Source organism: Peromyscus eremicus, chromosome 5 (assembly GCF_949786415.1).
Source record: "Peromyscus eremicus chromosome 5, PerEre_H2_v1, whole genome shotgun sequence".
NCBI lineage: Eukaryota > Metazoa > Chordata > Mammalia > Rodentia > Cricetidae > Peromyscus > Peromyscus eremicus.
The window spans coordinates 12,610,139-12,636,156 of record NC_081420.1 but is presented as its reverse complement, the minus strand read 5'-3'; positions in this window follow the sequence as shown (position 1 = coordinate 12,636,156).

Genomic DNA, 26,018 nt, shown 5'->3' with positions numbered 1-26,018 from the left:
CTTCCAGCCCCTGAGCTCCTGGGAAGATAGTCCAGGTAGTATAGAAACTACCTTCTGCTGCCCATGGCAGTCCTGCAACATGGTGCCTACTAGGAGCTCCTTAATCCAGCCCTGTGGGTTAGAGCTTGCTGTCCCCAAGAGTCCCTCTCGTTATTCCAAGGCTAAGAAGGTTGTATGAACAGGTAGCTGCATTCCTATGACATCCTAGGACATCAATCCTCTGCACCGTGCCAGGGAGTCACTGGAGAAGGTGGTGGGTGGCATGACCGGCTCATGGACCAGTGCTTCTGAGACTTGAATAAAGGTTACCAATAGGGTGTGATCACAAGGTGCTCAATGTCATTCTGCTCAGCAATGGGCCATCTCTAGACGGAGGCTTTGTGAGACTGTCATGGAAACTCTCACTGCCTGGCATTTTTATGCACCTTTGTGATTTTTAGATACACACAAACCGTTGTGGTGGGGTCCTCCTCGGTGTCACATGCACTGCCGTTTGTACCAATGATGCATCTGTAGAGTGTGCCCTCATTATTCAGTGACACACGACTGTGCTTCTGTGACACACGACTGTGCTTCCGTCCTCCCGTCACCATGCCTTTCCTGCCACGGCAGACTGCACCCCCAGATTATGAGTCCGTACAAACCCTCTGTTCTTTCATTGTTTTGTCAAATAGTTTGTCCCAGCAAAGAGGAAGGTAACTAACGCATCAATTGAGCTACATTCTGAAGGATGCTGGATGGCAAGGTTAATGAAAGCTGTGTGCAGGGCTAAGAAGGAATCCACAAAGATGAGCTGTGACTTGGAGTGATGTTGAGGCTGGAGGTGCAGAATGTGACGGGGGAAAAAAGAAGATAATCTTGAAATGGGGGCAAAACAGTCAGACCCCAAGAAGAGGAATGAGCAGGAAGCAAATGAAGTGTCCTGAAATGATGAGAGAATGATTTGATCCGACACTCACAAGATTGCTTCTGGTCTGCAGCACATGGGATTTGTCTGTGTGGAGGAAACCCCTCTGACCAGACTGAAACAACATTTGTCAGCTCAAAATAACACACAAGTCCCTCACCTGAAATATTCGGGAGAGATGTGGCTGATTGGTCACTAACATGGCAAATGGCAAATGATACAGATGTGGAGTGCTGATCATCAGCATCACTATTCTGATCCGGTAAAGCAGCAGTTCTCGGCCTGTGGGTCGTGACCCCTTTGGCAAACTTCTATCTCCAACACTATGTACATTATAATTCATCACAGTAGCAAAACTACAGTTATGAAGTAGCAATGAAAATAATTTTATGGTTGGGGGTCACCACAACATGAGGAACCATATTAGCAGCATTAGGAAGGCTGAGAACCACTGCTGTAAAGACCGACATCAAGAATTGCTTTAGAAACAGATGAAAAAAAGAAACAGAAACCATGTGCGGTATACCCGTGTGAGCACGATTGTGCATGTCTGAGGATATGCGGAAACCAGAGGTTAACATCTGTGTCTCTGTTGTTCTGAGTGGCTCTCTGTCTCATTTACTTATGTATTTGTTTATTTTCTTTTTTGAGACAGGACCTCTTACTGAACCCAGAACTAAACGCCAGCCTCTGGAAAGGAGGAACGAGTAAGTTAAGGAAACCTTTGCTTTTCAATGTGGAAGTCAGGGTGTTACAGCCCTCAGGCCTGGGAGCTGAGGTGTGCAAGTGATAGGTGCGGAAAGCCATGGGTTCCAGGAATTGCAGCAGGCTCTTCTAGGAGGAGGAAATGGTAGGTGGAAGACGCCTTCCTTCTCATCCTGAGCTCTTTCATTTCCTTGGTTATTGGGTAAGAGAAATAAAAATTAAAAGAAACATCGATAGAAAACCTGGGAGACATAAAAAAGTATAAAAGGAAAATTAGTCACAATAATTTTGAAGTCTATGGCTCACAGAAATTGTTGCTAAGATGAATGATTAGTTAGTCTGATTGTTAGTATATTCCACTATGTTAATTTTTCTCAATTTCTGACATACATATTACATGTGCACACACATACATGAACACAATCAAGTTGTCTTGTTCTTTTATGACCTCAGCACTGTTCTGATCCAAAACTGGGCTTCCCTTCCTCCTGACAGGCCTCCTCTTCTCCAGGGCCCTGCTCCGGGGGTGGTGCCCAGCTCTCTCTGCAGCTCTCCCTGCTCCTGCCCTGCAGCTCTCCCTCCCTGCAGCTCTCTCTGCAGCTCTCCCTGCAGCTCTCCCTGCTCCCGCCCTGCATCTCTCCCTGCATCTCTCTCTGCATCTCTCCCTGCATCTCTCCCTGCATCTCTCCCTGCATCTCTCCCTGCAGCTCTCCCTGCAGCTCTCTCTGCAGCTCTCCCTGCAGCTCTCTCTGCATCTCTCCCTGCATCTCTCCCTGCATCCCTCCCTGCAGCTCTCCCTGCAGCTCTCCCTGCTCCTGCCCTGCAGCTCTCCCTGCATCTCTCTCTGCAGCTCTCCCTGCAGCTCTCTCTGCAGCTCTCCCTGCTCCTGCCCTGCAGCTCTCTCTGCAGCTCTCCCTGCAGCTCTCTCTGCAGCTCTCCCTGCAGCTCTCCCTGCTCCCGCCCTGCATCTCTCCCTGCAGCTCTCTCTGCATCCCTCCCTGCAGCTCTCCCTGCAGCTCTCTCTGCATCCCTCCCTGCAGCTCTCCCTGCAGCTCTCTCTGCATCTCTCCCTGCAGCTCTCTCTGCATCTCTCCCTGCAGCTCTCTCTGCATCTCTCCCTGCAGCTCTCTCTGCAGCTCTCCCTGCAGCTCTCCCTGCAGCTCTCTCTGCAGCTCTCCCTGCAGCTCTCTCTGCAGCTCTCCCTGCAGCTCTCTCTGCAGCTCTCCCTGCAGCTCTCTCTGCAGCTCTCCCTGCAGCTCTCTCTGCATCTCTCCCTGCAGCTCTCCCTGCAGCTCTCCCTGCAGCTCTCTCTGCAGCTCTCCCTGCTCCCGCCCTGCATCTCTCCCTGCAGCTCTCTCTGCATCTCTCCCTGCATCTCTCCCTGCATCTCTCTCAGCATCTCTCCCTGCATCTCTCCCTGCAGCTCTCTCTGCAGCTCTCCCTGCAGCTCTCCCTGCTCCCGCCCTGCAGCTCTCTCTGCAGCTCTCCCTGTAGCTCTCTCTGCATCCCTCCCTGCATCTCTCCCTGCATCTCTCTCTGCAGCTCTCTCTGCAGCTCTCCCTGCAGCTCTCCCTGCTCCCGCTCTGCTTGCACACCTCTACCTTCTTCAGTCGTATACAGGGTCTTCCCTTTCTGCCTTCGCCTCCTGCATATTCGCACACGTGCCTTTCTACTGCCGTCTTCATCAGCGGAGGGCCCCTTGTGCCCACATGGTGCCTGAAGGTATTGCTCTGCAGGGAGATTGCTGCCCTGTGTGCTTTCTCCGTCTTAGGAAATGAAAGGGAGAGTACTTAGTACTGGTCCCTCATTGTTGGTAGAAGTCCCCACCTGGCCCCACAGCACAGTCACAGTGTGGCACCACTGCCCGCGGCATTTGCACAAGATACAGAAAAGAATCTTTTTTTTTTTTTCTTTTAAAAAGACAGGCTCCCACTGTGTATCCCTGGCTGGCTTTGTACCCACTGAGATCCATCTGACTCTCCCTCCTGAGTGCTGGGACTGACTAAAGCTGTGTGCCACTATACCTGACTTTCTTGGGGTTTGAAATTTAAATTTACTATGTCTCTGGTTAGGGAACCCAGGATTCCCTTTGGTCAGAAAAGTGACCTTTAAAGCTTGGTGTGTTATTTCATGTCTATCATCCCACCACTGGGGAGGTAGAGACAGGAAGGTCAAAAGTTTAAGGTCATCCTCTGCTGCATAGTAAGTTCCAGCCTGGGCTACACGAGACCCTGCCGTAACTACAAAGCAAAGCAAACAAACAGAGAAGAAGACCAACAAGACGGTTCAGCAGGTCAAGGCTCTGGCTGCCATGATGTCCTTCCTCGGTTTGATCCCTGGGACCCGCAGAGTGGAAGGAGGTAAGGGATCCCTGCACACTGTCCTCGGACCTTCCTAAGTGTGTTTTGGCACCCGCACCCTCACACCTGTGCTTGTGCACAAGTGCACACACAAATAAGTATGTGTAATAATAATAAAACAACAAAAATAAACGAAAAAAAATAACCTTCAGAAAGAGCCTGCCGATGCCGAGGATCAGGCCGTGCCTCACTTACAATGTCCCCTGACCAGCCACAGTGCCCAGTCAAGAGGCTTTTCCAGCATTGGAAAGGTATGCTAGCTCTTCTTCGTTACTATGAGGAAATGCTTGAGATAGGCACCTGATAAAGAAAAGAGGTTTATGTAAGCCACAGTTTTGAAAGCTCAAAGTCTAAAATGGGGTGGCCCCAATGGTTCAGTCTCTGGTAGGACATCACAGCAGGAGAGCATTTGAAAGGGAGAGATCACATCTCTTTCTTGGAGGTGGGGAGGGTGAGACAGGGTTTCTTTGTGTAGTAGCCCTGGCTGTCCTAGAACTCACTATGTAAACCAGGCTGGCCTTGAACTCAGAGATCCACCTGCCTCTGCCTCCCTAGTTCTGGGATTAAAGGCGTGAGCCACCATGCCTGGCAAGAGATCACATTTTAAGACAGGAAGCCGGAGCCAGGTTCAAGTGCTCTGGACAGACTTCTTTTCTCTCTCCACCGCTCACTACTCCTGGAGACTGGCATTCCTTTTAACTACGCACTTCCATGAGCTCGGAGTCACTCACCAGGGCTTTGCCACTCAGAGGTCCTCCCACTTCCTAACACAACTACCGGGGATTCAAGCTTCCAGAACAGACCACACGGAACCTCATTAATGCAAGTCTCATTAATGACACCAAAGGCATCAGAGCTGAGCATTCCCCAGCCTGTTGGCCTTGCGCCCTGGCTAGTGAATGGCTCTTCAATAACCTTCAGCTGAGTTTCCAGGGTGCTCCAAACTCTCTCTGCACCATTGTCTGTCTTATATCGAGAGGCTTGCAGGGCGGGAAGGCCCTGCTCCAAGCACCTGAGCACTCGCTGCTGCCTGGCTTTCTTTCTGAGGTTGGTGGAGTAAGTGCTGAAGTGGGGGTGGAAAACTGTGTGATGCTCAGAAGACAGGAAGTGGGGAGCATCCTGCGGAGCACCGTGGGGGTGTGGCAGGAACGCAAAGCCCTTTAAAGGTGATGCCCAGGGACGGTGCTGTAATTTCCCCTGGTGAGGTTAGCTGGGCCTTTCTTAGAAAAATTCTGTTTGCCTGAGCCTTGAAGACCTGGGGAGAGTCCAGGGGAGGGGCTGCCTGGAGCTGGCTGGCTGGAAGAAAACTGGGCCCTGCTGTCCTCACTCGATGGCAGCTGCCCAGGTACTTGATGTGGGTGTCTAGCCCTGGTAGCAATGCCCTGTGGTGGAGGCCACCCATCTGGAATAGCCCACGTGGAGGTCCATCTGGTTCCCCATCAGGGAAGGCTCAAAGGACGTCGTCCTGAGTGCTTGCTTCAGGGTGAGCCTGAATTGGTCTCCTTTCTGGCTGACCCCCTGGCTTGACTCTGCTGCCTGCTGCAGGCTGATTCCCACTTGACCCAGTGGATGTCTGAGAAGCAGTGGCATGTGTGTGGCCTGTGAGAGTGTCTTCAGTGCCTGATGCTGTGTGGTACTTCCTGGAACACCACGTGGGTGTGCCCAGGCTTTTTGGATCTGGTACTGGGGGCCTCACATAAGAAGGGTACAAAGTTACAGTAATGACTGCCTGTGGCACCTAGTGGGAGGGGAAGTGGGATGTGAGCCACCCACAGTGTTAACGTGGGCAGTTCCAACCACCCTCTGGTGAATAAATACACCAGAGAGGAGGAGGATGATTCTTGGTGGAGAAATCTCTCCGTACTGAGGTAGTTTGTGTGGGGAAGGAGGCTTGAGGCTCAGGTGTGATTCCTGTCAGGAAGATCTCTCTGTCACTTGTAACTTGGCTCCGATGTGTTTCACAAGTGTCCATACCACACCCAGGCCATGGCGTTTATTGTAAGACGGTATCTGGGGCTGGATGATGGCTCAGTTGGTAAAGTGTTTGCTGTGCAAGCATGAGGCCCTGAGCTCGGATCTCTGCCACCAACATAAGAAGCCAGCGTGGGGCCGGAGGGCTGGCGCAGTGGTTAAGAATGTGCGTCGCTCTTGCGGATAACTCCAGTTTCATTCTTAGCATTGGATCAGGCTAATAACCGCCTGTAACTCCATCTCCAGGAGCATCTGAAGATGCCTTTGGCCTCTGCAGGCACCTGCACTCAGGTGCACAAACCCCCACACAGACACAAACGCACATACATGTGATCAGAAATTAAACAAATCTGAAAAAAAAAAAAAGCCAGATATGTGTCTGTACCTCAGCCTGGTGTCTGGGGCAGAGACAGGAAGATCCAGGGGACTCAGTCCAGCAGTCTAGCAGAAATAAGAGCTCCAGGTTCAGTGACAGATCCTGTCTCAAAAACCGGATGGAGGTAGAGGAAGGTTCATAGACATTGGTGTCTGTCCTCCACAGGTGCACACATGGGCAAGCTCACCCATTCTTGTATGGGCAAACATACCTGAGTATGCACACCTATGCAGCACACATGCACCCATGCACATACTCATGCACACTCACACACAGGAACACACATGCACAGGCACACTTACGCATATGCACACACACGTGCACACACATGCATGCACACATGCTGTTGTATCATTTTCTCTAATAAGTGGCATTGTTTAATTAAATATCCATGGGAGAGATAATGTATTTTGATGCCTACCTCACTTTTAAATTCAGAATGAAGTGTTGAAGAATAGTGGCTCTAACTTCAAAAGACAAAAACTAATAAAACTCGAGAGAGAACATGTCTTACATTGCCTTGGCAGACACAGACATTTCTTCACCAGAATGTAGATGTGTACAGGGGAAGGGTTAGTCAGGAGGACTCTGCTGAGACCAGCGTTCCTGTCGCTCAGGTGACCTTAGGGGTGTGAAAGGGTAGCCTTGGAGCAGGAGGCCTTTGCAAGATGAGACTGTGACAGAAAGTCTCTTTTCCAGAACATGCAAAGAGCTCTTACGTTACACACCAGCAGGAAAAGACAAAACGTCCCAAGGAAATAGGAACTGCTCAGAAAAGGACCCATGTCCTGTAGCCCACCTGAGGCCACAGAGTGGTGTAGTCCTACATGGCATGATTAATGGGAGGCGGAGTCGACGGGGCCAGCACTGGGAGAGCCTGGAGCAGCTAAGCTACTGATTGGGGTCCTTACAGGTACAGCTGGTCTTAGAGGGCTATTTACATGTGCCTGGGGGCTGGCTCCACTGGGGTCCAAGTCAGGTGCTTGGGGATGTCTAGAAAAAGGCAAGAAGGCTACACAATGAGCACTGCATGCATGCCTTGGTACACAGAAAATAGTTCAATGAAAAGTTCAGCAAATGTCCCGAGAAATTAAACTACAAAGGGAGTTTAAAATGGGGATATGGTCCAGTGGCAGAGCACCTGCCCAGCTTGCAAAATCCCTTGAGTACGATTCCCCATGCCAAAGGATAACACATTCTAAGGTCTGAGAAGGGCACCTTGGCAATTTCTGTCAAAACAACTACAATCCCATCTCTGCTTACTACATAGAGACTAGGGCAAGATGAAGACACCCATGCATAAAGCACAGCTTCAGAGATGTCAGTGTCCACTAGTAGGTGGCTGTCTGTGCTTGGTGCTTTCTATGATGGGTTAGCACACTGCCAAAGGAGTCACTCCACGTGTTCATGGTCTGTGGATGCAGGTGGTCTCCATGGCAACAGGGGAGCTTCTGCCATAATCTATATGCCCTTATGTGTTTTTGTGTTTGGATCATAAGAGTGTACCACCTGTAGAAATATACAGATTAAAAAAACAAATTATCATCATAAATTGATATGATTCTATATTGTTTTATAGCTTGCAATGTTCTATATGTTTTGCCAAGGTCTTACCTCCCTGCTTTCTTTAAATTACATCTTAGAGCTGTGTGTGTGTGTGTGTGTGTGTGTGTGTGTACACGTGTGGTATATGTGTATATATGTGCTCATATGGATGTGTGTTTGTGCATATATTCCAACTTGTGGAGGGTAAAGGTTGACATTATTATCAATCACTTTTACTGTAATTGTTGAGACAGGATTTCTCACTGAACCTGAAGCTCACAGATTTGGCTAGATTGGCTGGTCAGTGAGCTCCAGGGATCTTCCTGCCACTGCCTCCCAATGTTGGGATTAAAATGCGTGATGCCATGCCTGGCTTTTTATATGGGTTTTGGGGATTTGACATGGCACCCACATGCCTGCACTGAGCATTCTTCCAGGCCCACAGGCTTGCACGGAGCCATCTTCCAGGCCCACAGGCTTGCACTGAGCCATCTTCCAGGCCCACAGGCTTGCACTGAGCCATCTTCCAGGCCCACAGGCTTGCACTGAGCCATCTTCCAGGCCCACAGGCTTGCACTGAGCCATCTTCCAGGCCCACAGGCTTGCACTGAGCCATCCTCCAGGCCCACAGGCTTGCACTGAGCCATCTTCCAGGCCCACAGGCTTGCACTGAGCCATCTTCCAGGCCCACAGGCTTGCACTGAGCCATCTTCCAGGCCCACAGGCTTGCACTGAGCCATCTTCCAGGCCCACATGCTTGCACTGAGCAATTCCAGGCCCACAGGCTTGCACTGAGCCATCCTCCAGGCCCATCTTCCAGTTCTGTGTCATTAAATTGATGTGCTGTCATTAACTCAGTACATCTAGATAACTTTCACCTTCTGGAGTCATGTCTCTTTTGACTTCTTTTCTGGAGACTGTCATCTTGGTAATGGACTCCAGGGTCATCCCTGTCCCTTCAGGCTGTTAGAGCAAAGCTTCACAGCCTAGGGGCTGATAAGCAATTGAACAGTATGTCTACTGCTTCTGAAGGCTGAAAGTCTGAGGTCAAGGGGCCTCAAGCATGATGTGCTTGAGTTCTGGTGAAGGTCCTCATGCAGGCTGGAGACAGCTGTTACCTCCTTGAGTCCTTACCTAGCAGAAAACAAACCTGCCCCACAGGAGCTGTAAGAACACTCATGTGGTAGAAGGACCCGCTGGAGTTCAGTATCTATGATTCCTTCCCTCCCTCCTCCCCCCTCCCTCCCTCCCTCCCCTTTCCCTCTTCCCCTCCCTCCTCCTCCTTCCCTCTTTCTCCCTCCTCCCCTTCACTCTCCCCCTCCCTCCTCCTGCCTTCCTCCCTCCTCCTCCCTCCCCCTTTCCTCCTTCCCTCCTCCCTCCCCCTCCCTCTTCCTTCCTTCCCTGTCTCCCCTTTTTCTTCCTTCTCTGTTCCCTCTCCCACTCTTTCCCTCCTTCCTCTCCCTCTCTCTGTACTTCATATCATCTCAAATGTCTTGATTCTGTGTTTCATTTGGTTTTAAATTCTACTAAAACTTTGCTGAAATGTAAAGCTATACCCTTTAGTGAGTGGAGAAAAGAAATCATGTTAAATATAAAACCAGGTTAGTTTACTTTTTTATGTGTACTTGTGCATGTGTATGTGTGCAGGTGCACATACATGTGTGTACACATGCAGAGGGCTCAGGTATTGCTCCTCAGGAGCCCTCTGCCTTATTATGTGTTGAGACAGGGTCTCTCACTGGAACCTGGAATGCACCAATTTGCCTAGGCTGTCTGGCCTGTGAGTCCAGGAATCTTCCTGTCTCCATCTCCCTCCCCCAGCACTAGGATTATAAGCATGTTCCACCATACCCAACTTTTTACAGGGATGCTGGAGACCAAACTTAAATAAATTCCCATGCTTGTGCAGCCAGCTATTTACGGATGTATCTACCCAATTCCCCAAAGGTCAGCTTTCCAAGTGGAAATATGTAAGCTGAGCAATTGGTAAAGGAGTGTGTGTGTGTGTGTGTGTGTGTGTGTGTGTGTGTGTGTGTGTGAGAGAGAGAGAGAGAGAGAGAGAGAGAGAGAGAGAGAGAGAGAGAGAGAGGACAGAAATGGATGCTGTTTAAAGGGCTAGCTTTCAGAGAACAGCATTCTTGAATGTTTTGGTTGCAGGCATTTGCATTACCTCTCACTACTGTTTAATGTAATCCGGAGAGTTACTGGCGTTGACTGTTACAGAAGAGTGTGTGGCAAGCATTAGCTGCCTCACACTTGTCTGCTCCCAAGACAGATCTCTGGAAAGGCCCTGACTTTAACCTTGGTACAGTCCATGGTGTTGAACATTTGGCCAGAGTTTCCACATGCGAAGGTGTCTTCTGCATCCCATAATTTGCATATGGATGGTGTTGGGAGAAATGTTTTTTTTTTTTTTTTTTACATGTCAAAGTTTCTGCTAGGGGAGGGCTGGATCAAGAAGGGCAGTGTTGAGAGACTGGGAAGATGGCTCAGTGTGTAAAGGGCCTGAGTCTGCATCCCCCAAATCCATATAAAAAGGTAGCATGGTGAAACATGGTGTAACTCCATCACTGAGGTATAACCAGGGTGGGACAGGCAGATTCCCAAAGCCCATTGGCCAGCCAACCTTAGCTACTTCAGTGACCTTCAGGTTAAGTGAGAGATAGTGTCTCAAAAGCTTAGATGGTGGAGCTGGTGAGGTGGCTTGGCAGGTGCTGGGCAAGCCTAAGGAACTGAGTCCCTGGGACCCCATAAAGGTAGAGAGAGAAAATATACTCCTTAAAGGTTGTCCTCTGACCTCTACACATGTGCCACATGTATGCACATGCACACACACACACACACACACACACACACACACACACACACACACACAATAACAATTGAAAAATGAATTAAAACTGTAAGTGGAGAATGACCAATGATAGGCACCTTATCAACTTCTGACCTCTACATGCATGTATACACATGCACAAACATCCAAATGCACACTTGTACAAAACCTACCCTCACAAGTACATCACTGCACACAAACACACCACACAGACAAACAAAGACGAGCATTGTTGCGGGGGGCTCTGACTGGTTTGGGAATAATGGAGCCTGTGCCCTAAGTGGGGCAAGCTGGGGAGATGGAGCTGGTCTCAGTATACTCTCTAATTCTCGTCTTTGGGTTGGACCACACTAGTTCCTAAACCTCAGAACAAACATCACCATCTCCTTAACTCTCCCTGGTGTGGAAGGAAAAGTCTATTTTTGTTCCCCTAGCCAGTGAAGCAGGCCAACACCCAGCCTTGCAATTGCCGGGCCACGCCCAGCCAGGTCTGAAGTGCCCTCTCCCCTGGAGGTTGGAATCTCTCATCTCCAGGTCCGAAACAGGGCCTTTAAACTTCTAGTTGAGAAGAGGCAGGGTCTGGTTTTGGCTTCTGTGTGTTGTGGATTATATTAACTACAAGAAGAAGAAGACGGTAGAGGACGTGCATGTCCTGCCTGAGGTAGGCTCCACATTGTGTAACTGCTGTGTCCAGGTAGGTGCTGAGGACAGGTAGGTACACTTCTTCCTCAGACCAGAGAGGAGTGGGACCTCCCGCCAGGCACTTCCTGTGAGAAGACAAACTCTGAGATTAAAGATAGCCTCCTCCTCAAGGACCTGGGCGCAGAAGTCAGTGACTGCAGTGCTAGGTGCTCAGGCCTGTCTGGAGGACCACGTGACCACCTCTCTTCCAGAGTGTCCCTAGTGAATGCTTTGATTTGAAGACAGGGCAGCATGGCCTTGCGCCCTTGGCGGGAGACCGATTCTGTTTTTCCTCTTAGGAAGTGCCTGCCACAGGCCCCCGTGGAAGGTGTGGTGGTGGGCTCAGCTCTTTAGAGTGAGATGTCCTCTCAAACCATGCGGGGTCACCCCCCACCCCACCAGGGCTTCTGCTGTCCCCAAGACACTTGAGTTCCCGAGCAGTTAGTTCAGGGACTATTGTGACTGTGGAGAAAAGGGACCTTGGAGCTCCCTCCACGCGCCTGTGTGGGCCTTCCTACCTCTACCTCCTTGCTGGTCCCCATGACAGGGCCCCTCTGAAAGGCCACTGAGAGGACGAGATGTCAGGCCATGACATTTGCTGTTTAAACTTTTGGCAGACTCATCACTGTGCTTAGAATGGCTGCCCCGTTTGCGTGGTCAGCGCTCTGTGATGGCTTCTCTTTTGTCCTCTCAGAGTCCCCTCATCCACCCTCCCTGGCTGGCCCTCGTGCCCAGGGCGGGCCTCACAAGCTCCTTGCTACAAGTGTTCTGTCCCAGACTCGGGGCGTCTGGCTTCTCAGCTCCTGCCTCTTGATCTGCTTGTCACCCCGTTAGAGAAACAGCCTCTTCCCACCACTGCCCCACCCTCCCACTGATGCCTTTTTCCTGGTTTGGTAAGCACACCAAAGCTTAGCAGTCTAAAGCAACCAAGCACTGGGCTGCGATACCCCAGCAGGCGAGAGTGCTTGTTCCACAAACATGAGGACCTGAGTTCAAATCCCCGTCTCTGTAAAAACCAGGCATGGTTATGTATGCCTGTAGTCCCAGCATTAAGGGGTGGAGACAGGCCAATCCCGAAAGCCAAAACAACATGCTTCCAGTTAGGTGGGAGACTGGGGCTCAAACAATAGAGGAAGATAACTGATGTCCTGCTCTGGTTCCCACATGTGTGTACCTGGGCACACATACCTGCACACATGCACGGATGCATGCACACATGCATTCAGGCACTCTACATGAAATAAAACAAACAGAACTTTGAAAACTTCAAAATTCAATCCTTAATTCTCTCCCATGTGCTGTGTGCTGTCTGTCTGGTGATCCACACTTGGGGTCTCTAGACGCTGGAATCCGAAGGCTTGGAAAGTGGATCGTGCATGTACCCAGCAGTGGCCATCAGCTTTCAATTTTCAACAACCTCCAGGCTTGAGGGTCCTCATGTGCCTTTCCCACACTGCTTCGATATCTCAGCACTGCAGCTGGTCCCCAGAGGGCACCCCCAGAGCTCACAGGGAGCTCAGAAGCATCTTATGCCCTTCTTCCGTCTCTCGGTCCAATCACTGAGGCCAACCCAATTGCAGGAGGTGTCAGGATGCATGACTCTGTCTCACCACTTCTGCAAGACACACATGCCACTCAGCTTCCCTGGAACACTGCCTTCACCCCGTGCCTTCTGGCTCACTCCACTGTAGCAGCGAACCTGGGCCAGCAAAGGCCTCATCTGATATGTCCTCACAGCCAGGTCCCTGTGCTTGGGACCTTCATGCAAAAGGGAAAAAACAAAGGAGCCAGCCTCTCTGACGCATTTGACACAAGATAAAATTCTGTTAGATTGGCGGTAGATCAGTAACATTTAAAACTTTAAAAATATTTGATTTTATGTATAGGTGTTTGGCCTGTGTGGATGAATGTACGCCACGTGTGTATATCTGGCACCTTCAGAGGCCAGAGGAGGGTACCAGACTCTCTGGAACTGGAGTCAGTCACAGAGAGTTATCAATCACCATGTGGGTGCCGGGAATAGAACCCAGGTCCTCTGGAAGAGCAGTCAGTAATCTTAGCCACTGAGCCACCTCTCCAGCCCCAGCAATGACATTTTAGCAGAGAGAAAAGAACAAGTAGCCAAGGTTACCGTCAATTACCCAGAGTCAAGCTGCCCCTTCACCCTCATTCCCTTTCCTCGTCGAATGAGTGTTAAATTACAGTCCTGGTTCATGCTGGAAACAGCACAAGACTCTAGGGTTTCACCAAAGTGTGGGCTCCCCCAGTGCCCTGTGGGGGGTTTCCGTGTGGTCTTTGGAAGCAAGGACACATATCCTTGATTGGACACACTCTCTTGTTACGTTATACCAGCTGTGTACGGACCTCGGCTCATTAAATCCTCCGAGTGTGTGTGTGTGTGTGTCCCTGTGTGTGCAGGGCATGTCTGTACTTATGATCAGGAGACCAGAGGACAACCTTGGCTGTTGTTCTCAGACTCCATCCACCTTGATTTTCTGTTTGAGACGGTCTGTCACTAGCCTGGAATTCGCCAAGCGGACTAGAGAGCTCCAGGGGTCTTCCTGCCTCTGCCTTCCCAGTGCTGGGATTACATGAGCAAATTGCCACACTACACTAACATATCTGACTTTACCAGCTTTTAGTGTGTGTGTGTGTGTGTGTGTGTGTGTGTGTGTGTGTGTGTGTGTGTATGTACCTGTATGTTGGAGGTATGTGTGAGTGCAGGTGTCCTCGAAGGCCAGAAGAGGAAGTCAGATCCTCTGGAACTGGAGTTATAGGCATTTGTTTGCCAGTGGATGTGGTTCTGGGAACCCAACCTAGATCCTCCACAAGAGCAGTGTGGACTCTTTACTGCCAAGCATCCGTCCAGTTCCATGTCTGACCTTCCCCTCCCCCACCCCACATAGGCTGTGGTGATTGTAGTCAGGTCCTCAGACTTTTAAGGCAAGTACTTTTCTGAGTATCTTCCCAGCCCAGAGCCCTAAATTCTTACAACCTCTCCCAGTTGGCTGTCAACATTCCTGTTCAAAACACACAGAGTGGAGTTCAGAGAGGTCAGCCCACTTGCAGGAGGTGTCAGGATGCACGCCATGACGTGCACGCCTGTGTTCCACAGTTCACGTTTTCCACATCCTAGCATGCTGCCACCAGGCAATGGCAATTCCTCGGCTGGTGGCTGTCAGTGGCACCGATCTCTACTGCTACTCCTGACACGGACTCACACCAGGTAGGGCCGAGAGGGAGGATGGTGTCGAGTCACAGGGGATAGTCTGCCGGAGGTCCTGTGGGCAGGTGGGTCCAACACAGCTCAACGGTCAGCCCAGAGAAAAGTGTGAAAAGAAGCCCTGGCCTGTGACTAAGGCGCCAGCCAAGGCTGCAGAGAGATTGGTGTGAAAAGCTAACGTGTACAGTGCCAAGTTTATTTATTCTTGGCTAACAATCACTTCCTGTTTCTAAGAAAAGAGGCCCCTGGTGGACATAAAGCATTTCTTACAAAATAGCTTCTTGCTAATCTCAGGCCAGCCATTCAGCAGCGAGGCATGTGGCCTGTGCTTCCTACACCACGCTCCAGGCTGAGAAGCCAAGGCCGAAAGTATTGGAGGGAAACTTCAGGAAGTGTGTGTGTGTGTGTGTGTGTGTGTGCAAGAGTGGGGGTGGTTCGGTGGAGAAGATAGTTAGTAGTACGTTCCCTCTGTCCTCAGATGTTGGCACAAGTGATAAGTGCACACGTGTGTGAAAATGCAGGTGTATTTAGAGTTCAGAGTGTGGTCATTTTTGGAGACAGGGCCTCTCTCTGGCCTGGGACTTACCGATAGGCAGGGGCTGACCATCAGGCCCCAGGGACTGTACCTCCCCAGCACCAGGTTTACAAGTGCATGCATGCAGCTCTACCTGGCATCTTTATGTGGGTTTTGGTCCTCATGCTGCCATGACAAGTACTTCACTGGCTGAGCTTTCTTCACAGCCCAGGGGGTTTGTTTTCAATAAGGACAAATGTCATATCAGGTTAGCGGTCCCTCTGAAGTCCTTATTCTAAGCTGTCCATGTGCGAAGACCCCACTTCCAAAGAAGGTCCCAGCCACAGGTACGGATTTCAACCCTTTTTTTTGTAGGGAAGCAATTCAGTCCTAAACAGAGGGGATTTTGAAAGTCATCTGTTTCTTTACAACCCCCATGCCCTGCTAACTCCCTGCACAGATGAGTCAGGGTGTGGGAGAAACTGCTGTGGCAAAGGTGCCCTGTCCACAGCAGGTGACACCTTCCCACACTTGCAGCAGGAGATCAGCAGCTCTCTTTGTCCCACTGACCCACCCCGGACCGCCATGTGCTGTGCCTTCTCCTGTTGCCTGTGAACAAGTCCTCCAGATCTGGAGCCAGCATCCTTGTGGCCTGGTAGGACTCCCAGGACACAGCATACCGGACCCCTCTTGAGCTCCACTTGGAGCCTTTTCATGCTCAAGCCTTTGTTGGTAGCAGAAGACCTGGATGGTCCTGGTAGGCTTCAGATAAAACACGATCAGGAAAAGGTCTCCTGACAGCTGTTTATCTTTCTGATGCTGTGACTGTCCCTGAGAGCAGGGCATGTGCCTTCCCCAAAGGACACCTCAGGGTCCCCGAGAGCAGGGCATGTGCCTTCCCCAAAGGACACCTCAGGGTCCCCGAGAGCAGGGCATGTGCCTTCCCCAAAGGACACCTCAGGGTCCCCGAGAGCAGGGCATGTGTCTTCCCCAAAGGACACCTCAGGGTCCCCGAGAGCAGGGCATGTGTCTTCCCCAAAGAACACCTCAGGGTCCCCGAGAGCAGGGCGTGTGTCTTCCCCAAAGGACACCTCAGGGTCCCGTGAAGGCAGTGCAGCAGCTGAGGCCAGAACCTTGTCTGAACTTGCATCCTGACAGCTTCTCCTTCTCCCTTCCCAACAAGTGCTGCTGTGGAGCAGGAGGCTGCCCCTTAGGAACAGACAGAATCCACTCTGGCTCTGCCTCCCCGAGCCTGCCTCACTGGCACCAGCACAGTGCTATGGAACAGGTGGGGGGGACATGCCTGAGTGGACAGGGAGGAGGAGAATCACCTTTCTGGGAACCCTTTGGTCTCTGCAAGATGCCACACAGGCTCCCCGCTGCATGTACAGGAGCTTGCAGATCCCTCCTCCCTCTGAAGCAGGTTAACTCTAGTCACAGAATGGGGTGGAAACAGGGGGCCAAAGACAGTGGCAACCCAGGGATCCCATCCGAGGCCTGTCACACTGGAGCTTGCATGGTGGTCCCCATGGCCTGAGATTGTCCACTCTGTGCCTGGGCTGCTCTCCTGTGAGTGGAGGGTACTGTTTGTGGAGACTCCACACTGAGCACATCCACAGCCCGCGGCTTCTGGCATCCAATGATTATTAGAGCCTGAAGGGAGAGACTGAAAGAAATTTGTGTGTGTGTGTGTGCACACCCTTACACATATGTGCACACCCAGAACACATCCACATGCACATTGACACCAATCTGCACCCTACACCCCAATCCACACCCATACACATATGTGAATATTCGCATAACACGCACATACACACATGCACACCCAAACCACATGCAACCCATATACATACACAGGAGTGGACACCCAAGCTGCCCTGCTGTATTTTGAACAAGCCCACAAGCTCATGTACATTAGCTCTTTGTTCCCAGTTGGTGACATTCTTTGGAATGTCACAGAACCTTTAGCTGGAGCAGGCATGTCACTGGGTGCAGGCTTTGTAGTTTTATAGACAGACTCTACTTCCTGTTCTCTGGATCTCTACTTCCTGTGTGCAGATGAAAAGTGACCTCTCTGCTTTCTGATCGCAAGGCAGGACTAATGCTTTTGCTGTCATGTCTTCCTGTGATGGAGTGTTGTCCTTGGATTTTTTTTTTTTTTCGAGACAGGGTTTCTCTGTGTAGCTTTGCGCCTTTCCTGGAACTCTCTCTGTAGCCCAGGCTGGCCTCGAACTCACAGAGATCTGCCTGGCTCTGCCTCCCGAGTGCTGGGATTAAAGGCGTGCGCCACCACTGCCCAGCCCATCCTTGGAATTATAAACAGAAGTAAATCTATTGACCCTTAAGCTGCCTTTGTCAGGGTATGTTGTCACAGTGTGAAAAATGTAACTACTATACACTCACATGCACACTACACTTACACCCTTGTGTGTCTATCACACCCAAATCCATACCCCCACATACGTACATATCTATGTACTTGCATACACCCATTCACACACCTGAATCACATCCACTCCCATGAACACACAAATACACATCTATATGCATAGATACACACACATATGCAATATACACAAACCACATGTACACGCTATACCACACATTCACACACAGGAATACATATGCAAACCACACCCACATGCACATACATATGCATGCTCACACACTCAACCCACATATACATGCACACCATATGAACACACACATACTCAGACACACACACACCACACACACACACACACACACACACACACAGCCCTTCACAGCTCTCATATAGGCCCAAACTATTCTGGCTAGAGACAATGCTGTTCTTTTAAGAAAGCTCACAACTTTACACATAGTATCAAGAGCCCCTGCCCCCAACCTCCCCTGTCAGCACAGCAGGAACACGTGTATAGCAGAAGTCATATGCTTAGCTCTGGTATCCCGGACTCATGGGAAGCAAATGGTTCAGCCCTGGGCACAATGCCAGGGATCCCTGGGTGGCCCTGTTTGGGGGGCCTCTCCATCTGTGTCCCTCACCCATAGCCACCTGCTCTTTGCCTCATTTCTTGGGGACTAGCTTCAAGTACTTAGAATTTTTTCTGAAGTCCTGTAAGGGACAGACTCCTCTGGAAGTGTCCCTGTACCTCTGCAGCTGGCACGCATTGCCAGAAGCAGCTCTGCCAGGTAAAGGCTGGTGCCTGAGTCTGCCGCTGCCCTGCGGCTCTCATATAGGCCCAAGACTCTGCTGGTGCCTGAGTCTGCCGCTGCCCCCCTGCGGCTCCAGGTTCTAAGAGACCTGAACGTGTGTTTTCCACAGCATGCTTGCTCGTCCCCTCTCCAGCACTTCAGATGGGTTAGAGGCATAGGCTGTGGCTGTCAGGCAGGAGAGTGTAGGTATCTCCTGTCAAGAACCCTCAGTAGACACTTGCACACTCCTGCTTTGATAGGTTCAGCCCTCAAGGTTCAGACAACCCAAGGAGAAGTATAGGCAGGATGGCTTTCTCTGCCAGGAGACACATGTATGGGGCTTTTAGAGACCCGACAGACAGTATTATTGAAGAGGCCATGGCTCCAAGGTGTCATGTACCATGGACTCCCATAAGGAGTCGGAGGTCACCACTTGTCACCTTTTAACCCCACCCTGTAAGTTCTGACTAGGAAGTAATGACTCAGCCTTTGAACTGTTTTATATTATGTTATTTAATTTATTTCTTTTTATTGTTGTTTGAGACAGGCTTTCACGTATCCCAGACTGGCGTTGAGCTTATTATGTAACCAAGAATGATCCTGAACTTCTCATCTTCCTGCATCTACCTCCCAAGTGCCAGGATGACAGGCATGTGCCAACATGCCTGATGGTAAAGCCCCATTTTAAATAAGCATGTTTAGAGATGCTGGCTCCCAAGGGCCATAGGTGACCTGGGACCAGGAGCATTGCTGACTCAGAAAACTCAGTTCCTTTGAGGAGGGAGCTTTTTCATCTCCCATGGCTGCTTAACCACCCTAAATCTAGGGGCTAAAAATAGAAACACTTAATATCACTAGGTCCCTGTGGTCAGGAGTCTGGCACACGCATGTGTGTGGGTTGGCGGCGCTTCTGCCTCGGGTCCTTGGAGGTATTGGGTGGGGTTGTATTCCTTTTAAGGCTTGGTGGGACTTACTTTTAGCATTGCTGTGACCAAAACATGACGCAAGGGAGGAATGACTTATTTAAGCTCACAGTTTCAGAGGGTTCTGTCCACGGTTGCTCAGCCCCATGTGCTGCAGCAGAGCTTTATGAGGGCAGAAGTGTGTGGAAAGCCATCTTCCTCTCAGCAGACAGGAAGTAGAGACAAGGGACATATAGAAGGAAACCAACATGGGATACAGTTCCCAGGGACACACCCCACTGACTGACTTCCTCCAACCAGCTCCCACATCCTGCCTTTCACAGTGTCCCAGTAATGGTAGGACTCCATCAAGGGATTAATCCACTCATGGGGTCAGAGCCCTCCTGGCCTAATCATCATGGCTAGACAGAGAGGAGCCTCCCTGTTCTCTAAGGTGTTCCTCAATCCAATCACACAGACAAGCAAAGCGAAAATGGCAGGCCCATGTCTCAGTGCAAGCTGCTCAAACAGCAGACATCAGTTCCTAACAGTTTTGGAGACTAGACAGCCAGGAGCTAGGGGTTGGCAGATTTGGTGTCTGGGGAGGACCCGCTTCTTGGTTCCTAGGACCTCTTGTGGCAGTCAGGATGAGAGGTTCTCTGAGGCCTCTTCCATGAAAACACTGTCTCCTTCATGACTGAGTGGTCTCCAAGGCTCCACTTCCGGGAACCCTTACACAGAAGCTAAGGGGTCACTATGAATTTGGGGAGTGAAGTATTCAATCTGCTCAACTCTGACCCCTCATGGCAGATTCGGTCCCTCCCAGGTTGGGGTCTTGGTCTCCCCTTAAAAATATGTGGTGTGTGTGTGAGTGTGCGCGCACGCACGCGCACGAGTGTGCAATGGTGTGAGTGCGGAGGTCAGAAGACAATTCTAGGGAGTCATTTCTTACCTGTTACCCTGTGGGAACCAGAGACTGAACTCAGGTCACGAGACTGCACAAATGCCTCCACCTGCTGGGCCTTCTCACCCACCCGGTGTCTCCTCGGATTGAGGAGAAGCCCTTACATGGAGCTGTTCTCAGTATGCAGACCTGGGCACGGATAGGCAAGCTCCCGGATGGGAGGGACTGTGGCCCAGGTGGTAGAATGCTTGCCTAGCGGGCAGGAAGCCCTGGGTTCCATGCCTAACACAGCACAAAGATGTGTGATGGTGTAGTCCTATAATCCCAGCACACAGAGGTGGAGGCAGGAGGATCAGAAATTCAAGGTCACTCTCAGCTACATAGTGAACTGGAGGTCTGGCACACATGAGACTTGGTCATGGGGAGGGTAGGAGAAAGAGGGGAGAGAGGTATAGAAAGAGAGATGGGGAGGGGAAGGGAGAGGGAGAGAGGGAGGAAGGGGGAGGGAGAGGGAGCAAGTTCCCTCCTCTGACTTGCTCAGCCAGCAGAGGGGCAGGCACGGCCTGTGTGGGGAAATGGGAAGCTCAGAGGACTCTGCCTCTGCGGCTTTGAGGTTAAGTTGGTGGGATTTTTGCTGATACAGTTTCCTTAAACTCTTTGCAGGTTTTCTGTGAAGCTGAGTGAGACCTACTCCATTAGAAAAATGCAATAACCACACAGATCTCTTCCAGATACATTGTTCTCTACTTTGGGCTTTTACGACACCTGAGGGATAGTCAATACCCACGAGCGTCCTAAAGACTGTCAGTGAGCTTTGATGAACTTGGGAGGCACACGCTGAATCGCTCAAAGAGGTCTACACTCTACAGAGTTCAACAGATGCTTTGGTCATCCCAGGGTCTGTACAGGCTGTATAGTCACTCCAGTGGCTTCGCGTGTGCACACATAAACATTTATAAACACATGCATACATACATACAGACAGACAGACACACATGCATGCATGCATGCACGCAGGCACTCACGCTTGCATTTATCTGAAGTTATGTAGATTTCTGAGCCCGGTGAAGAGCCATTTTCAAGTCTGGGACAGAGAGGACTGTGCCAGTTGCCCCACTCAGACACTTGCCACACTCCTAGTGGCCTTCAGTGCAGTGCCATAGATAGCTGTCTTTGGGGGCCCCAGGACATGGGGATGTTATTCAGGGTTGTCCTCAGAGTGACCTTCATCTCCTTTACATCCACAGGTGTCAGGTAACATGTCCCTAGGAGGGAGGGGCCCCGAGACCACCCCCGAGGCCACATGCCCCCAAATCTTGTGCAAAACTGTGTGCTGAGTTTTGCCCACCTTGTGCTGAACACACCAACTATGGCCTCACTACTGGAAGGGGGTACACAGATTCTAAAGGGGGTGAACCTGTGTTGAGTTGACCTCAGAAAATCTCTTCCACTGTCAGTGATGGGTGGGACAGGTGGCTTGTGTGACCTGCATGGGGGCAAACATGAATGGCTGAGTCTGGCTGAAGCGAGACACGTGCTACTACTGTGGAGACTTTGTCTTGTCTTTGAGTTGAAGATTGTCCCACTTCCTGGCCCTCCTCACATACTGTGGCCACTGGGCCTTTGGCTGGTGAGCAAATGACTGACATCACAGGCTAGGTTGCAAACACACGGGGACCAGAGAACTTGGAATTGGTTCCTTCCCCAGTGCAGCCCATCAAGAAAGAAAATGGGGTGGCTGATCATACCCCCTCATTCTATCGCAGCTACTGCTGTGGCTCTGATCTCTGGCAACCCCTGGATGAGAGAGAACATAACCCATGTCATTAGAGGGAACTGGTAGACACCTAGGCGTGCCGTGGGCTGTTAAAATGGGTGCTTGGTATCACTCATCAGCATTCTCCAATGTCTTATAAGTATTTTTGCTCATGGGGAAGCAGCAGAATCCTAACTGTAGCCCCTCCTTCCTCAATAACAACCCTGGATGATGTGCCCACAGCTTGTGAAAGGACAGTCAGTTCATCTCTGGTCAGGTCTCTTGGATCAGTCACCTGAAAAGCACGGGACAAGCACTCTAAAGTAGCAGCTGAGGGTGTTGGGGTTGCTGAATTCTACACTGTCAGCACCTAATTACAAAGGCGAACGTGCTTTTGGAAGCCTGACAGGATAGGTAGGCCCGAGGCCCCGGCCTCTCTTGAGAGATGTGCATAGCAACCTGGGCAGACACCGGCTTGGGCAGCTGTCAGATATCCCCACATGAAAGGGGCCCAGGTACCACTAGACACAGCTCGTGAACTACTTGTAACTTGCTTCTTGACAGCCACAGTTGCAGGCCTACCTGCTGCCCACAGAGGAGTCTCAAGTTTCCTTGGTCAGCTCTGGTCCAAGGGTAACGTGGAGCCTAGTGTCCTGGGCCTTTGTCAGATTATCTGCTAAGTCTGCAGCCCTAAACTCAGCTGATGGAGGAAATCCTACAGGGAATCAAAAGGAATACTTAATGGAGCCATCTTTCCTGCAGACAGACAGGCAGCTCCTTCGACTCCTGGTCTGGCTGGCTGCCTGGCCTGGTGAGCGAAGAAGAGGCCATAAAATCTGATGGGCTGATGGGCTTGTAAGACAGATGGGCTGGGCGGGGTGAACTGGGGAAGGTGAGGGGATGGGCCCCAAAGGTCGTGACCTCAGTGGCTTTCAGACGTGTCCTGTGATCTGGGAATTAGACACACGATAGCCACCCGGGAACTCTTTCCAGAGAAGACTCAGAGACAAGCTGACTGCAGTGGCCACCATGATAACGGAGTGAGACCGTGGGGAAAGAGCCATAAACACTGTTTTAGGAGGTTCGAGGATGCCAAGGTTGGCGGGAGGGGCGAGGGGTTGATTGCACCACCTATAAAGCGTCCTTTTAGCTTTTAAGCAAGCCTCAGATTGTGTGTTTGTAGCACACTTTGAATGGCAGCTTTGACAGTGGCCTGGGAAGGGCTGTGGCTCCAACTTGGCCGAAACCGTGTGGAGACAGTGTTGATACTGTCTGGATCAGAGGGAAATGCAGGAGTGGAGGAGGCAACTCATGGCTGTCACTCAGCCATCTGGACGAGATGAAGGACATCTATGTGAGACACTTCCTTGGCCATGGCCCTCTCTACTCCTCTAGTGACCATCTTTCTGCTCTCAGTCTGTTCTGTCCCTGTGCCAACTTAGCGGCTTTTCTACCTGAGTGGCTGCAAGCTGCTGTCCAGGTTTTGGACTCCACATTGGCCCTGGCTAGGCTTCTGAGTTGGGCATCCAAAGTTACAGTAGACCAGACCACCCTGGTGGATCCTGACTTGGGTTCCTGATAGCCTCTGCTTTAAGAACTGATTTCCTGGCTGGAGAGATGGCTCAGCGGTTAAGAGCACTGGCTGCCCTTCCAGAGGAACCGGGTTCAATTCCCAGCATCCACATGGCAGTTGATAACTGCTTGTAGCCCCCATTTCAGGGGATCCAGCACCTTCACACAGACATACATGCAGGTAAAGAATGAATTCATATAAGCTGGAAGCCACAAGGAGCTGTAGTCCCAGCTCAGTCAGCCCTGCAAAGGTTTGACATACACAAGATTCAAACTGACTTTTGGACAACAGAGGAAAAAAAGTCAAAGCCAACGTGTTTGGAGGAACACTGCAGAGCAGAGCTGTGTATTCGAATCAACCACAGGACCTGGAGTGACTCTCAGGAGACCTTTGTATGTGCTGGTAAAGGAAGGGTTCACTTAGTTATGAATGGGAAACAGGTATGACTGGAAAGATATACACCAAGTGCTTCATCCCTGCACTCAGGGAGAGGACAAGACCAGGAAAAGGAGGGAGACACAGGAGTTCATGAAACTTTAAGCAGTAGAGGTTAGACCCATCAATTAGGGGCCAGGAAATCCAAGTCCAGGACTTTGGGAATAGCTCTTCCCTTCCCTGGATCCACATACAGCACCCCTCACACATACTGAGAACTTTACAGAGGGAGAGAGGGAGAAGCCAGGTTATAGAGATGGCAGGGTTTCAATGAGAAGATCCATCAATTTCCTAACCATGCATTTGGAGGCACAGACAGAATTGATTTTTTTTTCCCTCAGAGAAAAACAAAAACCAAAACCAAACTTCAAGAATGAGTTGAAGTAGACTCAGTCCACAGCGGGCACAGCTGGAGGGTGGGAGCTGATCGCCACACTCCTGAGGTGTTTTTCAGAAGAATGGAGGGAAAGGCTTTCAAGCATTACTCTACAAAGGCATGTTGGATAGAAGACAGGAGAGTCTGCACTGGAGGAAGGGGGCAGGAGGATCAGAAGTGTTAGTTATTTAGCGGCGCTCTTATCCTGCAAAGAAATGTCACGAAACACGACAGAATCCACTAACAAGAGTTTTATTAAGATGAAAGAGACAGACGAGTGCTCAGGCCTGTGAAAAAGACACGTGTGCGGAGAAGAGGAAAGAGGAAGCCGGGAATATGGCGCTGGCTTATAAAGGCTGGGTGGTGCATGCATAAACAGGTCGATGTGGCTACTCCACGCATGCGCAGATCACATGGTTGCCTTGCGCACTCTTACGCAACCATGCAAAGCCACGGGGTCCTGGTCACGCAAGATGCCTTGACCCGGAAATAGCTATTTTGACCCGGAACTGGCTAGGCGGAAGTGTCTAGGTCCGCCGGACATGCACAACCGTGGGGCTGTGTTGTGGGTCTATTAAGAAGTTCAAGGTCATCCTTGACTAGTAGTGAACTGGGGGCCAGCCTAGGTTATAGGAGACTCCATTTCAAAGTAAAACAGGAAACAAAACAAAAACTAAGTGCCAGCCACAAGGAAATGTAAGTTAGAAATCCCGTCATAGCATCATTGAAGCTTGTACTGTCTGACAGTAATGTTAAAAGGTATTGTGACATTTGTGCCCCCAGTACAGATGTGCCGGCCAGCATCTCAGAATAAATAGTTAAGATGAGGCCCCACTGGAGTGGGTGGGGCTCTAAGCCAGCATGGCTGGTAACCTCATAAAAAGAGGGAATTTGGGCACAGTCATCTAACAGGGAGAATGTCGTGTGAAGACAGAGGCAGGGATTGGACAGTGCGTCTCCAAGCCAAGGACAACAAAGATTATGGTAAACCCTAAGAGGCTGTCACAGGTTGTAGACTCTCCTTCCCAGCCGCGAGAGGAGTCAACCCTGCCCACACCTTGATCCTGGAATCTGGTCTCCAGGATGGTGAGACAATGGATTTCTGTGGTGTAAGCCGTTCACTTTGCATTCTCAAAGCGCCCTGGTAAGCAAAAGCACCTGCATTTAGGGCACTAAAATACATCTACTGCAAGGTCTGAATGGATGGATCTATGGGTAACAGGTTTGTCTTGCTATATGGCACACCTTACTTAGTTCAGATCTCCCAACCCATCTAAATCCAGATGCCGGAAGCATGCTCTGTGAACCCACTACTTTTACAAAACTAAAAAAATGTATTATTTTGTGTGTGTGTTGTCTGCGTGGATGCCTGCATACCACATGTGTACCTGCTGCTTTCGGAGGTCAGAAGGTATCAGACCCTCTGGAACTGGAGTTGTGGACAGTTATGAGCTGCTATGTGGGTGCTAGAAACTGGTCCTCTAGAAGAGCCCCTGATGCTCTTAACTACTAAGCCATCTCTTCAACCCCAACCCAGTGCTTTTCAAGAAAGATGGGAGATGGGGACGGGGGAACCTTCAGAGGTTTGCAGGCCAGGTGGCCTGGTGAAGGCAGACAGCAGCAAACAGGAGATTTTGTCTCAAACGAGGTGGAAGTAAGGGAGGTGTCCCCTGATCTCCACACGTGTGCCCACACTTACGAACACGTGCAACCCTCCCCCAATACACAGATAAAGGTAAAGAAAAAAAAAAGACTGGAGTGTGTGTTCGAGATGTACTGT